This window comes from Microtus oregoni, unplaced genomic scaffold (assembly GCF_018167655.1).
Source record: "Microtus oregoni isolate MIOR12 unplaced genomic scaffold, Mior012 000070F_ref0000104, whole genome shotgun sequence".
Taxonomy (NCBI): Eukaryota; Metazoa; Chordata; class Mammalia; order Rodentia; family Cricetidae; genus Microtus; species Microtus oregoni.
The window spans coordinates 6,824,949-6,841,744 of record NW_024543977.1 but is presented as its reverse complement, the minus strand read 5'-3'; the positions used below and the strand labels follow the sequence as shown (position 1 = coordinate 6,841,744).

Sequence of the window (16,796 nt, the reverse complement as noted above, 5' to 3'; positions counted from 1 at the left end):
TGTTTGTAATCTTCTATTTGGGGAACTGAAGAGAGGTAGATTGCCGGGGCCAGTTGGCCAGCACTGGGCTAATGAAAGACTGTTTCCAAGAAAACAAAATAAAAAATAAGAGGTGAATGGTGCCTGAATAGTGACACCTGAATTGTTCCCTGTGTACACATATGTACCTAACAAATACAAAACTCCTTGGTATGGTTTGTGTACAGTTGACAACAAATAAAGTTGTGATAGTTTTATGTGCTAACTCAGCTTGTCTACGCTGCCCAGATATTTTGATTCATTATTATTCTAGGTGTTTCTGTGAAGATGTCTCTTGTATGAGAGTAACCTGTAAGTTTAGATTTTGAGCAAAGCACATTAACTTCCATAATGTTTGGGCACCATCCAGCTTGTGGAATGGTTGGATAAAACAAAGACTGATCTGAGCAAGAAAGAATTCTCTGAACTGTGACTGCTCTTAAACTTTCTGGATCTCATCCTGCTATCAATCCTGCAGATTTTGGATCTGCTAAGCTTTTGGTCATGTAAGTCAAATCTTTAAAAGAAATTCCCTTCCCGAATAACATTTATACACATACACGCTCCCTGTTTGGTATGTTTCTCTGGAAACTCAACCTAATAAACAGTATAGCTGCTCCACGCCCTTAAGTTTTTTACCACCACAGTTAGGTGCTCAAGAAAGGACTGAAGTTCACATGAAGACTCTTGCAGAGACTTCCTATCCTGGTTGATTATGTGTTTTGTTACTCTGGTAGACTAGATGCATACTTGGGAGAGTGTGAGGTATGCAGGGCAGTTCATTAGCAGTGCCATCAGAACTGTATCTGTTTGGGGAGAGAACAGATAACCAGAGGAACGAGTATGGGAATGGTACCTGTGCAAAAAAGCTATGTTCATAATAGCACAGCAGTGGGCCATGAGACCGTGTTGCAGGTTTCTAAAGTGGAGGCAGGCATCAGGTTCTGAGCAGCCAGTCCTAGGCAGGGATGGTGCAGTTCCTCCAGTGGCTTCAGCGGGCCATGAGTTCCAGGCAGGAAGCCATGTGTAGGTGAGAGACCTTATGGGACAGCCAGTCCCATGAGGGGAAACAGACAGATGGGCACACCACGGGACCATGCTGCAGGTCCCCTAAGGTGGCTGGTCCTGGGCAGGTGGGCAAGAAACAGAGACATGGATAGGCACGCCATGCAGAGTAAGGTTGGATATTTATTTAGTGGGTTATGGAGGGGAAAGGAGAGAAGAGGAAAAAAGCAGAGAGAGAGAAGGGGGGAGAGACAGAAGCTGCCTCTTCAAGAGGGAGATGGAAAAGGGAAGAGACTCAGGTTGGAAGCTGAAGATCAACTTGCCTCAGCGGATGGGGGAGGGAGTAGGCATGGCTTGTCTCTTAAAGGGACAGAGCAAACCCTTACACATATAGAACTTATATGTCTGTGGGGTATATACTATGATGTTTTGTTTGATACATGTGTTAATTTTATGATGTTTGAATTAGGTACACCTACTAAAATATCTATCATTTTTTTTTGTGATGAAAGCATCATCAGTCCTTTGCTCTGGCACCGTTTCCCCAATTTAGTTTTGTATGCATGAGTGGCATTTGTGTGGAGGTCAGAGGATAACAGTAGGAAGTCAGTCATTTCTCTCCTTGCACCATGTGATCCAGAGATTGAACTCAGGTTGTCAGGCTTGGCAACAAGTGCTTTTACCTGCTAGGTTACTGCACCCACATCTTCCTTCCGCCTTCCTTGTTTGAAGTATACAATGTTGTTATGTACAGTTCCTCCACAGTGGGACACAAATTCTCTTTCTGATTTAATACTCAGTGTAAACTTTCCTTCTTATTTCTGCTGGCCCCGGCCTTTGGTAAACACTATTCCATTCTCAGCTTTTATCAAGTAAATTTTGTATTGCATTATTTATTACTCTTTTACATGCCAGAACTTAGCACATATGTATGTGTATTGTGTGTGCAGCGACATAGCTTGTGTGTAGAGGCTAAAGGACAACTTGCAGGAAAGTGTCAGTTTTCTCCTTCCAGTATGTATGGGGTTCCAGGGATTGATGTTGGGTTGTCAGGCTTAACACCATGTCTGTTTACATGTTGATCCATCTTACTGGCCTGAAGAAAACTTCAAAAAACCTAGATATGAGTGAGATCAAGTAGTGTTTATTCTTCTGGATAACTTATTTCACTGAATATAATGTCTTCCAGTCTCATGCATGTTGCTATACAGATGATGGGATTTCCTTTTTATGACTGAATAAAATTAATGCATATTCACATTTTTCATGAATGAATTGTATTTCATCACACATATTTATCTTATTTTCTTTATCCATTTTATCTGTTACTGGACACTGGCTAATTATATTGATTATTGTGACTGATATTAAACATGAGAGTGAAGATGTTTCTTCTACTTTCTCATTTTTAATAAGTACTGAGGTGTGATGGCTGAATCATATGATTAAGGAGTTTCCATGCAGGATTGCTGCAGCATTCCTCCTGACAGTGTGTGAGCATTGTTTTTTCCCTGTCCTCTCACAGCAGTTCATTCCTGTTTGATGTGTCTCACTGTAACTTTAATTTGTATTTGTCTTGTAATTAGTGTCATTCAGCATTCTTTGGTAAACCTATCCATTTTTAAAAAAATTTAATTTTTATCCTTTGAGAATTTCATGTAATGTATCTTGAACATATTTATCTCCAACTTCCAGATATCCTTTTCATTCATGTTTTTTGTTTTGTTTGTTTTTGTTTTTTCGAGACAGGGTTTCTCTGTGGCTTTGGAGCCTGTCCGGGAACTAGCTCTGTAGATCAGGCTGGTCTCAAACTCACAGAGATCCGCCTGCCTCTGCCTCCCGAGTGCTGGGATTAAAGGCGTGTGCCACCATCGCCAGGCCTTTTTTTTTCATTCTGTGTTCTTACTACTTCTGACAAAGACCTGTTTGCTGTGATGGCTAGTTTACTTCCAGGTCCTCTCTTGTCCTGTTTCAGGCTAATGCTATGCTGTTTGACTTCTGCTTTGAGACACATTGTAGAGTCCTTTAGTGTAAAGCTTCCTGCCCACCTCTCCCCAAATTCCTTTGGTTATTGGGGTCTGTTATATGATTCTTTATAGATTTTAAGAATTTTTTTTCTCTTGGTATTGAGAAAAAAATGTTACTATTTTGCAAGAGAATCTGGTCACTTTGATAGTTTGGACTTTCTAACGTACTGATTTAGTCTGCCAGCCTCTGCACATTGGAGTCTTTTTCTGTTTTCTGTGTTCTCAAGTACTGGGCAGTTCTTGCTTTAGAAGGGGCAACATAACAGGTCTGTCAGTTTGGGGGGAGGGACAGAGCTTTTTGTGTAATTGAATTTCCTTTTAATTAAACAGGGATATTCAATATCTGATTTATTTTTAAGTTTTTTGTTTTTTGAGACAGAGTCTCATCTAGCCCAGGCTAGCTGTGGTCTTCTGATCCTCTTCCAGCTCTCCAGTGCCAGGATTGCAGGTGTGCTCCATCAGACTTGGCTGTGTGTCCGCTTTCCTCAGCTCTCAATGACAGCATGTTAGGCTGTTTCCTAGCAGAACACACTCCTGTAGTGCTAATCATCCTGCCGTTACTTTCCATAGCAAAGTCATCTGGAGAGTTAAACGTGGTAGATAAAATTCTGTCTTGTCTAGAGTTTCTGCCCCAAAGAACTCAGAGTTTCATGAGTTTTAGTCCATTCTTTCCAACAGTAGCAAAAATAATGTGCATAGAAACTTATTTTTAAGAATTATTTATGTTATTTTTTTGTCTGCCTGCATTAATGTCTGTGTCCTGTATGTACAGAGTGCCCTTGAAGTCCATAGGGGACATTACATCCCCTGACTGGAGTTAACAGTTGTGAACTGCTATGTGGGCGCTGGGAATTGCCAGTGCTCTTAACCTGAAGCATCTCTCTCTCTCCCTCTCCCACACAGAGATACACACACACACACACACACACACACACACACACACACACACTTATATATTAGTATATTTAGTTAGTTTGTAATATGTTCACCACATATTTAATGTTACTTTGGAGAAAAACAATACACTATAAGGATTAACACTTGCCTGATGGAGTCCTGGCTTTTGGTTAGGTGGGCTCTGCCTGACATTAGCTTAGTCTGGTCTTATTTCCAGGCTGCAGTCTTTGCACATTTTAGAAACTCTTAATCGCCAGACATGCTGCAAGGTACCTCCCCATCTGGCAGACTGATTGAGCTGCTGGTGCTGGGAGGGGTTCCTGTGTCCATCTGTGCGAGAGAGGGTCAGATTGCATGTTGTCAGAAATGTGTTTGAAGCTCATTTTAAAAAGAAATTGGTGAGTCTGTCTTGGTAGTTAATTTTATAATTTCTCAGTGATTCTTTCAAGTGTTCTTTGTGATACTGAGGAACCATGAGAATTAATCTTGAGGATTATTTCTGTCCTTTTACTAAGAACTAACTAGTGCCTCAACTTTGTTGGATGACTCCATGTTAAGGTGCCAGCAGTCAAAGAGGACCTTAAGAAAAATATACATGGATCTAAGCTACATGGAAAGTGGGAAAGGACAAGATCTCTTGAGTAAATTGGGAGCATGGGGACCATAGAAAAGTGTAGAAGGGGAGGGGAGCAGTGAAAAATATATAGCTCAATAAAAACAATAAAAAAAGAGAAATACATCAAACTGAAAAAAAAAAAGGTGCCAGCAGAACACACTTGTGTAGTGATAATCTTTTAGTTTTGCTTACCAAAGCTAGCTAGAGACTAGAAACAAGTTGAATGGGGAAGTCATGGCACTGACACAGGCATATCAGTCATATTTTCCAGACTAAAATAAAAGTGTATTTTGATGAATATGGGAAGTGAGAATGTGCTTCTGGGCACAGGAGAAAATATTTGAGATATGAACTGGCCTGTTTCATTGCCATGCTTAGGGAGAGATCGTTGGTTAATTACTTAATGTATTATCACCTATACTGTGTCAGACATGTTTAACAGAAAAATTAAAATCTTCTCAAGTCTTTACTAAAGACAGACGTAGCTAATGTGAAACGATATGGTGCTAAGGTCTCTGGAGTATCTCTCTGTGCCCACAGGGAGAGAAAAGCACTGTGGTGACAACATATTCTTAGCACGGTGTTAGGAGTGACTTGTGATAGTTCTGTTTGGTGGGGCAGTGCAGGTTGTGACTAACAGCTGGACTTTGGAATGCTTCTGTAACTTCCTCATAAAGAGGAATACATGCCTGGAGTTTTGAGCCAGTTGACAAGTAAAGTAAGTCAGATTAGCCTCAGAGTAAATGTTTGGTAACATTAATTGTTATTTATTGGTTTTGATTTATTGAAAGGAAAAATTTAAGACTTTATACATTTCTCTTTGAGATCTTCAAAAGAGACTATTAAGCAAAAACTTTTTTAAATGTGTAGTTTCTAAGTTAGAATTAATTCATTTTTATAGTTCCAAGAACATGTCAGACAAGTGTAGTTCCCAGAAGCTACGCCACTTGCTCTCCTTTTTATTTTGCTAAGTTGCCCAGGCTGGCCTAGAACTTGTGATAATCCTCCTGCCTCAGCTTTTTGAGTAGCTTAGATTACAGGCATGTGCCTCTATGCCAGGCTCTGCTTGTTATTTTCTAACATATTATTGTCACATTGTGTTTGTCAGGTTTTATATTTTATAAGAATGGTGAACACACTTGGAAACTTACTATGTGAAGTATGGGAAGATCTCTGTTTGCAAGTTTTCTCAAGGGTAGACCTTGGGTCTGTTACTTCATTCTTAAATTCAAGCAATGAGGTAGTGGACATTTTTCAAATGAGAGAGTGAATGAATGAACGAACATTTAAAAAAACCTAGTAAATAAAATAACTAAAGCTGCTTGTTTTTCTTCTGTCAATAAGGCATACTCTAGCAGGATGGTTGTTTTATTTCTTAGCTGAAATATTTCTGCTTTTTATGGTCTATATGATTTTCTGAAGAATTTTTAATGTGATATTGTTTACTTCTTATAACTTATGACACTTAACTTTTCTAATCACTGGTTGTTAATTTTTATATTAAATTCATAGCTTTATAAACTGTTCATCCTTCAGTAAGGTGTTGCAGGTAGTATAGAGTGTGGAAGATGGAAGATACAGAATCTGAAGTCATGTGGCCCAAGTTCCAAGTCTGGATGGGTCATTTTCCAGTTTTCTGTCCTTGGGCAAGTAGCTGAACTTTTCTCAGCCACATTTTCCAATCTGTATAATGGGGTTAAATAGTGATATCCATACAGTGTCCTAGACACTTTCCTGTGATAAACACTGTGACCAAAAGGAATGTGTGGAGCGAAGGGTTATTTCATCTTACAGTTCCAGGTAACAGTCCATCACCGAGGGAGTCAGGGCAGGAGCTTGAGGCAGAGAATTTAAACAAAGGCCATGAAGGAATACTGCTTACTGGCTTTTCTTGCTCCCTATGGCACAGCACGCTGGCGGGCTCTCTCTCTCTCTCTCTCTCTCTCTCTCTCTCTCCCTTCCTTCTTTTCTTTTCCTTTATGTTTTTTTTTCCCCATTTGTTTGTTTTGTTGTTTGTTTGTTTCTGGACAGGATTTCCTGGAATTCACTTTGTAGACCAGGCTGGCCTTGAAATCACAGAGGTGACTTGCCAGCTGCCTGAGTGCTAGGACTAAAGCCATCACATCTGGTTCATCCTGCTTTCTTATACACCCCAGAACCTCATGCCCTGGGGTGGCACCACACACACTGAGCTGGGCCCACCCACATCAATTATTAATTCAGAAAATGCCCTATAGACTTGCTTACAGGCCAATCTAATAGAGGGCTGTTCTCAGTTGAGGTTCTTCTTCCCTGATGACTTTAGTTTGTATTCAGTTGACAAAAACTAACTAGCACATACAGTTTTGATGAACACTAAGTAATATCAACTTTTAAAATAATGGGCAATTGACAAAATATACTATGTAAAGGCTTTCTGTATTCTTGTTTTATATATATATATATATATATATATATATATATATATATACTTTTTGTAATGGAATTCAAGTCATGCAGACAGCACTAAGATATTTTTGTGATATTTTTTGTTTTATTTTTGACTTTTTTTTATTAAAAAAAATAGCTAAACTGTGTTTTAGTATTTACTGAGAAAGTAAAACTTAAGCATGTTAGGCTTCAAACCCAGGTCAAAAGACTAACTGAGGTGCCATTGACCTCTCAGCACACATGCTGGCCCTCAGATTTTCCCTGCACCCCTTAGTCCTTACCTACTACAGAGTATAGCTGGCACACCTGCCCTACCCTAAACTTCTCCAGCTCAGAGGCTGGGCCACCCTCACCCCAACTGTCCTTCCCTATATCATCCAGCTCTTTTGGTTACCTGGCGCTTGACCAGTCTCTTGGCCCAGGCTGTCCCTCTTCTCTCTCCTTTACCTTACCACCTTTCCTCAAATGGCCTGCCTCAAGGTAATGTTCACTCTGGGATTCTTCCAGATGTCCCTGCCTCTGGCTAAGCGCTCCCTTTTATCTACAGTAAACTTTCTCCTGTAAACTTTCTCCTGCTTCCTCTCCTCCCCTTCCCTCCCCTCCCCTCCCCTCCCCCCCTCCCCTCCTCTCCCCCCTCTTTCTTTCAAAGTGAGCATATGAATGTAAAAGCTATAGGATTGTGGTTTGTATCTGATTGATGGTGCTAGCCTGTACATTGAGGATTTGGTGGTTTTACATTAAGAACTGTGAGATTGTCTTAAGGAGCTTTCTGGTGATGTATATAATGAGACAGTGTTGAAATAGAATCTGAACTCTCTTCCTAGTATTTCAGAAAAGTTTGAGTCTATCATAGAAACAGTTTTTTTGTTTGTTTTTGGAATTTACAATCTGTTGAGTTCTGGGATTATCAGTATGCTCCACCATGCCTACCAGGAAGCAAAAGTTTAAACACATTACCTGAACCAAAGGCTTTAAAAGAACTGCTAGGTTTTTTTTTCATACATTTGTTACATATTTTAATGATTTTTATATTTGGAAAGGAAGAGGAAAATAATCAGCATAAGCTGGTTTCAGATTTATTTAATAATTCATTCATAAATTAATTACATAAATATTTGTTGAACACCAGCTGTGTATTTTGTGGGTTTTTGTTTTATTTTTATCTTTTGTGAGACCAGGTTTTCACTGTATAGCTACAGATGGTCTCCTCCTAATTGTGATCTTCCTATCCCTACTTCCTACTGCTGGGCTTAGTTGTGGACCATCAAGCTTAGGAATAGTATTATGTTTTGTTTAGATATATTTTATTTTATGTGTATGAGTGTTTTACCTGCATGTGTGTATGACACATGCCTGCCTACAGATCTGTATGGGTGCCAGGAAACCAACCCAGGTCCTCTTCAAGGTTAGTAAGTACTCTAACCACTGAGCTATATCTCTAGATCCGAGACTAGCTTTTTTTTTAAGAGACACCATGTTGTGAGTAAATGGTGTTCTTAGTAAAGCAGACAGCGGGTGGCTCACTGGTGCATAGTCAGCTGTTAGGAAGTCCCACAGAGGCAAGTGTTGTAATGATTTTTTTTTGGTTAGGGTGCCCTAATTTTTGTATCTTAGAAAGTGTAAAACAAAATAAAATACCCCAAGAGCAGACCTGTCAAATTGCTGTCTCACAGATAGATAGCACCTTGATGTCTGCCCTAGAAGTCCTGCTGCTGTTGCCGATGTTATGGAAGGAACTTTAGGAGTTTTGCTATGAAATTCTAAAAGGCAAACTGAAAGCCATCTGTTCTGTGTAAAAGGTCACCTGAATCAACTGTGATTATTTTGTCATTTAAGATATCAGCAGAAGTTACACTTGAGTGATGGATTTCTGCGTTTTTTTGCCTTTAATCTTTTATATTGTCTTGAATTTATTTTTGCCCATTGTATTTGTATTTCATATTTAAAAAGGGGAATGTTCTAGGTAGCTAATGTATCATTTTTCTAGTCATGCAATTGTGATTTTAAGTTTTGTTAATTATATTTATTTAGATATCTTTAAGTATTCCAGATTTTCTGTTTTTTTTTTTAATATTTATTTATTATGTATACAATATTCTGTCTGTATGTCTGCAGGCCAGAAGAGGGCACCAGACCTCATTACAGATGGTTGTGAGCCACCATGTGGTTGCCAGGAATTGAATTCAGGACCTTTGGAAGAGCAGGCAATGCTCTTAACCACTGAGCCATCTCTCCAGCCCCAGATTTTCTTTCATTTATTTTTAATGCAAATGGGGCCGTGGAAACAGCTCAGTGGTTAAGAATGACTGTTTTTTTTTTTCCAGAAGACTGGACTTTGATTCCCAGCACCCACATGGGACAGCTCTCAACCATTTGTAACTTCAGCTCGAGAGGATGCTGTGCCCTCTTTTGTCCTCTGCAGGCACTTGCATGCACATGAGCACACACACAGACACACAGATAAAATAATTTAGTTTGAACCGGGCGGTGGTGGCTCATGCCTTTAATCCCAGCACTCAGAGGCAGAGGTAGCAGATTTTCTGTGAGTTCGAGGCCAGCTTGGCCTACAAGAGCTAGTTCCAGGACAGCTAGGGCTGTTACACAGAGAAACCCTGTTTTAAAAAACAAAGTAATTTATTTTGTACGTTTGTTTTCAGAGACCTTGTTAGATGCCAGTGTCATGGCTAGTATTGATGAGTATATACTCAGAATATATACACATAGAGTGTTGGGGAAGGAAAACTGTTGCTTCGCTTGTCAGCAAACTTTTCTTTTGTAAAGCTTTGTTAATATATTTTTAATGAAAAATCATTTAAGTAAGATGTGTTGACTTGCTAGCAATTTTAAGAATAAAATCAAACAGGAAGGAATGTGATCTTGTTAGAATTTTCTGTTGCTGTAAGTTTAAAGACAAAAGGAAATTGGTAGATGTTGTTGTCAACCTAGTGACTGGCAGTCACATGAGCCTAGTGCCTGCAGTATTCTGCTGTACACATCATTTTCATGTTAGTGCCATCACCGCAAATGGAGACGCAGACTTGTGCTTTCCTGGGGGTGGCACTTTATCTTGAAAAGGAACCGGGTGTTTTTATGCCTTACATTATTTTTCATTCCAAAGGGCAATGGCAGACTAAAAGGAAATGCTGGGCAAGAAGTACATCTTAGCTGAATTTAAATCTCTGTGCAGGCCATTCATGGTGTCTGTGTGTTCAAGTACCATGTGTGCATATGGACATGTACCTCGGGGGGCCTTGGAAAAGGATAATCTTTAATTTGACTTATGGAAGGCAGAGACTGGCTGATCTCTGTGAGTTCAAGGTCAGCCTGGGCTACAAAGCAGATTCCAGGACAGCTAGGACTGTTATACAGAGAAACTCTGTCTAGAAAAACCACAAAACAAAACAAAAACAAACCTGAGTTGAGAGCCAATTTTTGATTGGAATCTTGCAATCGCCTTAAAAAGTTACTAAAGGCTTTGGAAAACAAGTTGCAGTTTTGACCAGACATGACTTCTTATAGACTAGAGCATATTTTTCAAGTGTGCCTGTGTTTCTTACACTTTTTAATTTGATTAGAGTATGGTATGTGAAGAAGTAGAGAGAAACAAGTTGCTATGTGTGTGTTGGAGCGGGTGATGTGTATGTGGAGGTATGCTCATCCATATGTGTTAACCAGAAGTTAACACACCAGGTTTTTGCCTCTATTACTGTCCTATGGGTTTTTTTTTTTTTGTGAAGGTTTTTAAGACAGCTCTAGGAAATCTCATTTTAAGACTAATAACTACATATTCAGTGTAGAATTAATAGATTATCTAAGCAGCTGTGGTCTAGAGTTCTCAAGCAAACTTGCTAATGAATTGTTACATGTGGTATTCTAGAAAGCTTGAAGTGACCGTTTATAAATCTTTTCCTTAAGTAGTATGAACATTTTGTTGTTGTTGTTGTTTCAAAATAGTCTCGTAAAACAAAAGAGATACTCTGTGGACAGAAAAGAAAACAAATTATGGCAGGGAGGGCAGAGAGGGTGTTGGATCTCCTGGAGCAAGAGTTCACAGATTGTTGTGAGTCACCTGAAATGGTTCTGGGAAGCAGGCTCTAGGTGCTCTAGAAGGAGCAGTAAGTATCTAACCACTGACCATCCTCAGCCCCACTATTAGCTTGTAATCTCTAGAAATGTTAGAACAAAGTGTCTTTGGTTATTCTCTGAATGCTGATGATAGAGTTAACATTCAAGTCCCTTGGAAAGGAGATTTGTAATTGTGAATGGCAGGGGACCAGGTCATTGTCTACTGCTTCATCAACATTAAATAGCAGCTAAGTCTGCTACCTCAGCACAACATCCTGTTGGAGAATTGTGTGTGCTTTGCTGCCAACAAAGACAAACTTGTTTGGATGGCTGTTTTTTTTTTTTTTTTTTTTTTTTCTTAGCAGCATATCAGTAAGAAATGTCATCAGTGTATATTTGCTTCTTATAGTCATCTCCTTTGTTTTTAAATACTTCATGGATTTGGAAAACAGTAAAGGAGAAAATAAGATTCACTGAAGTCTGTTACTTATTTTCTGTATATGTCCAGATGATTGTGTGGGGGTGTGCACATCACAGCACACATGTGGAGGTCAGAGGATAATCTCATTCAGCATGGATCTGAACTCAAGTGATCAGGCTCTCTCAGTGGGCGCTTTTACCCACTGAGCTATCTTTTGGCCCCCAACTTAAATTTTAAATTTTACTTAAGTTTATTTGTTGGAAAGTTAAGAATTATGATTAAGTCGAGTATGTTGTATTTTCACCTGTAAGTTTATGAAGCATAAATATGTCATAATGAATTTTTAAGAACTAATTGAAATATGGTATAAGATGTACACTAAGTTTTAAAAACATAAGTTTAAAACAAACTGGTTATATTTTGTGTTAAATATATAAGGAAATGATAATATTTTGGATATACTAGATAAAGTATATTATTAATATCTATTTCATTTTACCTTTTAAATATGGCTACTGAAAAATTAAAAATTTCATACCTGGCTGTAACATTAGGGCCTGCTTGTTGTGGTTTCTGTCCCGCCCAATATCCCACAGCCAGTAAGCCCCAAAGAAAACCACACAGAGATCTCCATAGGTTATAAAACTGATTGGCCCATTAGCTCCGTCTTCTTATTAGCTCTTGTAGCTTATATTAACCCATTACTCTTATCTATGTTAGCCACATGGCTTGGTACCTTTCAGCCGGGCAGGTTACATTTTGCTTCTTGGTGGTCTGGAATGGGAACAGGAGCTTCCTGCTTCCCAGAATACTCCTGTTCTCTTTTTTTCCACCTCTACTTCCTGTCTGGTTTTCCCACCTATACTTCCTGCCTGGCTAATCAGCGTTTTATTAAAATACATGATGGACAGAATACAGATAATTTTCCTGCACCACCTGGCTCTTGGTATATTTCTATTTGTGCTGTTTCAGATGCACAAGAAACCTGTGTGAATTCTGCTTCTGGAAACAGAGAGTGGCTCCGAGAGTTGGAGCCATCATCTTTTTACATGATCGTATCCAACCCCAGGGATTTTTACACTGCTATAGAAACCAAAGCACCTGACAGTTAATATGAAAAGCCCCAGGTGACAGGACATACTGCAGCTGTATCCAGTTAGGTGAACAGAGGAATGGGAGAAACACTGTACATCGGTCACATCCCTAGTTTTGTTAGGAATGAGACCTCAGAGGTCAAGATTTCAAGATCTAGGAGAAAAGTAGCTTGGGCTTGCTAGTAGGATCGGGTAGCAAGGGGCAGAGAGCGAAGAACACAGAGCACAACAGTGAGCGGAGGCAGCAAGGGAGCACTTCAGAGCTTTAACTTCTGTTGTGGGATTCGGACTTAGAGTTAAGCGCGTGAGTAATGAGTGTGTTTCTAGAGATTAGCTAGTACTACTAAGGAGATTGGACAAGACAAAGAAATGGGGTCAGTAGATATCTCGTTGCACACAGTGGTAGTCATTCCAGCAAAAGGAAGAGGCCTAGATTAGGTAGTTACTTTGGGTAGGGGTGGAAAGAATTGAAGTAGTGTTACAGTGGGAAAACAGTAAAACTTCAGATAGAAGAGGATACTGTTAGGTGAATTGGTAAGTGCAGGAAGCTAGTATTTGTGAGAAACAGTGTGTTTGTAGTATATGTAGAGTATCAGTATGTCTTCAGGTTACTTACCTGTGGCTCAGGAAGAGAGATGTGTTGGAGGGAAAGATAGTCTTGCTGAAGAAATGACAATAGGTAAGAAGATTTCCCATGAAGACTGTAAAGATGAGAAGATGGAATTGATTTTAAACTCTGATTTCTACTGAGGCTTCCTGGTTTACAGGCCCTTAATTGTGTAAAAGTAGCTTTTACCTAGGAACTTGCTGAGTGCTTCTCTGCACAGATGCTAGGCTTTGAAGATGAGGGGATAAGCCAGGCAAATGCTTCTGCCCCAGAGGTAATTGAGTTCTGGAAGGAAAAGTACACTTAACTACAGAGCAGTGAAGCCACAGGAAAGGGTGCTTGTGCGAGCGTAAGTAGGAGTTCTTGACCCGAAGGAGAACTTTCTATCATTCCTTTCAGTTCAGTTAATCTGACTGGATGAGCTTCCCAACTGGAAGCTAACATGACAGTGATGTGTTGGTCCCTAACATCTAGGACTTGCACAGCAGCCTCCGGTGATTTTAGTTTCTGTTGTTGACATGTTGATAGTGTTACTAACTTGCACCTGTTGCTGATGGTTAATAACACATGAATTAGTGTGTTGTAGGATTTCTAGAAATGAGCATTTGTTGGGCTTCAGAATGTCTCCTTGAGACCTGTTAGTGGTGTGTAAGTGTTAAATAAGTAGACCATCAAAAACAGCAGTGTGCTGTGCAGAGCTGGAGCCTCAGAGAGGCTGTACTTTAAGGTAGTGTTTGGATTTTTGTTTATATTTCAGAATTGTTAAGTGGGTACCATGCTGTTTTTTTCTAATAGTTGCCTGAGGTGAAAAACTTTGCTTAGGAGTTAAAGTTGATTGGTGATTTTTAGTTTTAATATTAAAACAGATTTAGCTGTGTTTTTACTGTTGACTGCTTAGTACGTTTGCTTGTTTTGTTCCCTAGTGTCCTGCTAACTGGCCAGGTATCACAGTAGGTGTTATAGCAAAACAAAAAACAAAACAAACAAACAAAAACAAAGACAAAATATAAAACTTGTTTAGTAAATAAATTATAAAAGCATACATACACACTTTTGTTTGTTTCCTTTGTTTCGATGGGTCTCACTATATAACCCTGGCTAATTCTGAAGCTTGCTATGAGGGTTATGCTGGCCTTGAGTTTGGGGTGTTTCTCTTGCCCTTGTGCTGGGATTATAGGTCTGTGCTACCTTGCTTGGATGCACGTGCACACACAACACACAGACACGTTCCTGTTGCATTAAGAGTTAAAAATAATGTAAATTCAGTTTTGGAACCTAGTCCTAGTCTTCCTCCATCCTAAATCAGTATGATGATTGGCTAGAGGAATTTATTCTACTCAGTGGTATACTTCTACATTTCTAAGGTAAAGATTTAAGGATTATGCTGAGTACCATACAGTGTTTAATAAATGAGGTGTTTCTTCTTAGCCGACTTGGATTTTGCCATTCTTTGAAGTTTATTGTTCTTAAGTTCTTAAGTTGACGTCAAAGGTAAAAGACAAGTAGTATTTCCTGCATTGAGATAAAACTTCAGATGTGGTTTAAGTTTAGCTACCCTTAGATGTTACTTTCCAAAGTTTCTTCCTGGAGATCCTTTGAGGATAAAGTGGAATAGGCCAAGTCTTTTTTAAAGTATAAAATTGGGTCATGAGCAGAGGTACTAGTCCCAATTTGGTTGTTAATTAATGACAGATATAGCATGTACAATTAACTTTGGGGTTTTATTTTATTTATTTTATTATTATTTTTTAACCTTTTTTTGTTGTTCTCCTTTTAAAGGTTGATTTTTTTTTCATTGCATGAAAAATTCACCTTTGTTGATGGCAATATACAAACAAGGTTTTTTATATTAGAAAACTAATCTTACTTTGATCATATATTCTAAGTGTCTGTTGATTCTTGCTTTGATTCTTGTGTAGGAAAAGGCAGCCGGAGTATAAACTGAAGATTTGTGCTTAATCAAGTGGACTAAGTCCTGATCAAATTTTATCAGTCTTCTGTACAGCATCATGTATGATAATTTATACATGTAGGCTCTTGATCCTCCCGCCATTTATAATTAATTCTGTGATCCTGCCCAAGAATTTTAACATAAGTGACTGATACAGATACTGCATTGAAACTCTAGTTGTTACCGGGTTAATCCTGAACATGCAGGTGTTTGTGTTTCCAGACTCTGGTTCCTAAGCAAGCTCTAGGGGTAACCATCCTCATGCTGATAAAGTTAGATGAAATATAGAGAAGGTCTGCCTGTTCTCACCCTGAGAAAACTGATGTTTTTGTTTTTCTTCATGCTTTCCAACTTTTAGATGGGACTTACTATTTAGTTTTGTATTCTGTTTTTCTTATCCTCATAATTGTTTTTGCTGCTTTAAATCGATTACACATGGCCTTTTCAAAGCTTATATAATATTACTAGACAGTACTAACCCTGCATTTGTTCATACACATTCAGTTTGATTCTGTTAAGTAACACTACAGTCAACATCTTTGTTAGGAAAGGATTTTTCTGTAAGTAGAATTCTTATTTTTATTTTTGTAAATGATTCTAAAAATATTTCTAGAAGTCTTCTTAAAGGAATTTTTTAAAAATTAAAAAAAAATCAAGTACTAGAGTACTAACTGAGTACTAACCCAGTGGTTTAGAGCACTGACTGCTTTTCTAGAGGACCCAGGTTCGATTCCTGAGCTTACATGGCAGCTCCAGTTCTGGAGAATCTGATGCCCTCTTCTGGCCTTCGTGGGCACTGCACACATGTGACATACAAACATGCAAATCACTCATACATATAAAATAAATAATATTTTAGCTGGCTGTGGTGGCACACAACTTTAATCCCAGCATTTGGGAGGCAGAAGCAGATGGATCTCTGAGTTCAAGGCCAGCCTGGTCTACAGAGCAAGTTTCAGGACAACCAGTACCACGTAGAGAAACCTGTTTTGAATTAACCACCACCCCCATTATTATTTTGTATGTGTCATCATTCACATGCTGGGTGGGCACCTGAGCCACTGTGCACACATGGAGGACAGAGCACAATTTTGTGGAATCAGTTCTTTCCTTCTACCTTTACGTGCATTCCAAGAGTTAACCCTAGGTTTATTGGTTTACAAGAAAGTACTTCTACCCTCTGAGCCATCTCACCAGCTCTCTGGAAGTTCTTGAAGCCTGCTGCCCAACTGCTTCCAAAGTGTTTCTATACCCATATGGTAATAGACGAGAACCAATCCCTGCAAGTTGTCCTCTGACCTCCACAGTCCACCTCCACAGCACAAGCACACCTAAACCCACAAATAAATAGTATGTTCTCTAGACAAAACAGTATGTTATTAATCATTGTTGTAACTAGTACTTGTTTTGTATTCATACAAGAATTAATTTGATATTTTATAGTGAGTATACCAAGAATTTATTTCTTTAGGAGTTTACAAAAAGGTTTGGATGGTTTAAAGGATGACAATACCTTTAAATTTTCCCATTGATTTAGGAAGTGTATATATATTTTATATATCTATATATCTTTTATGTTTAAGCTCAGAATTGCACAAATTCTGAGTTCTGTTCTTTTCCCCTACACTCTGAAGACTTAAACCTATTGTGGTGGCAATGCCTCTA

At 38.9% G+C, this 16,796-nt stretch overlaps 1 protein-coding gene and 1 non-coding gene across 7 annotated transcripts in view; both read left to right on the top strand.

Moving 5' to 3' along the window:
• The window catches only part of Arhgap12 (Rho GTPase activating protein 12), a 106,861-nt gene that overhangs the window by 36,448 nt on the left and 53,617 nt on the right, over positions 1 to 16,796 (top strand). The gene's annotated exons all lie outside the window — the stretch shown is intronic.
• Positions 8,638 to 8,720, top strand: LOC121440768. Its single transcript, XR_005973383.1, has one exon. It is a non-coding gene; the product is annotated as a small nucleolar RNA SNORA5 (small nucleolar RNA).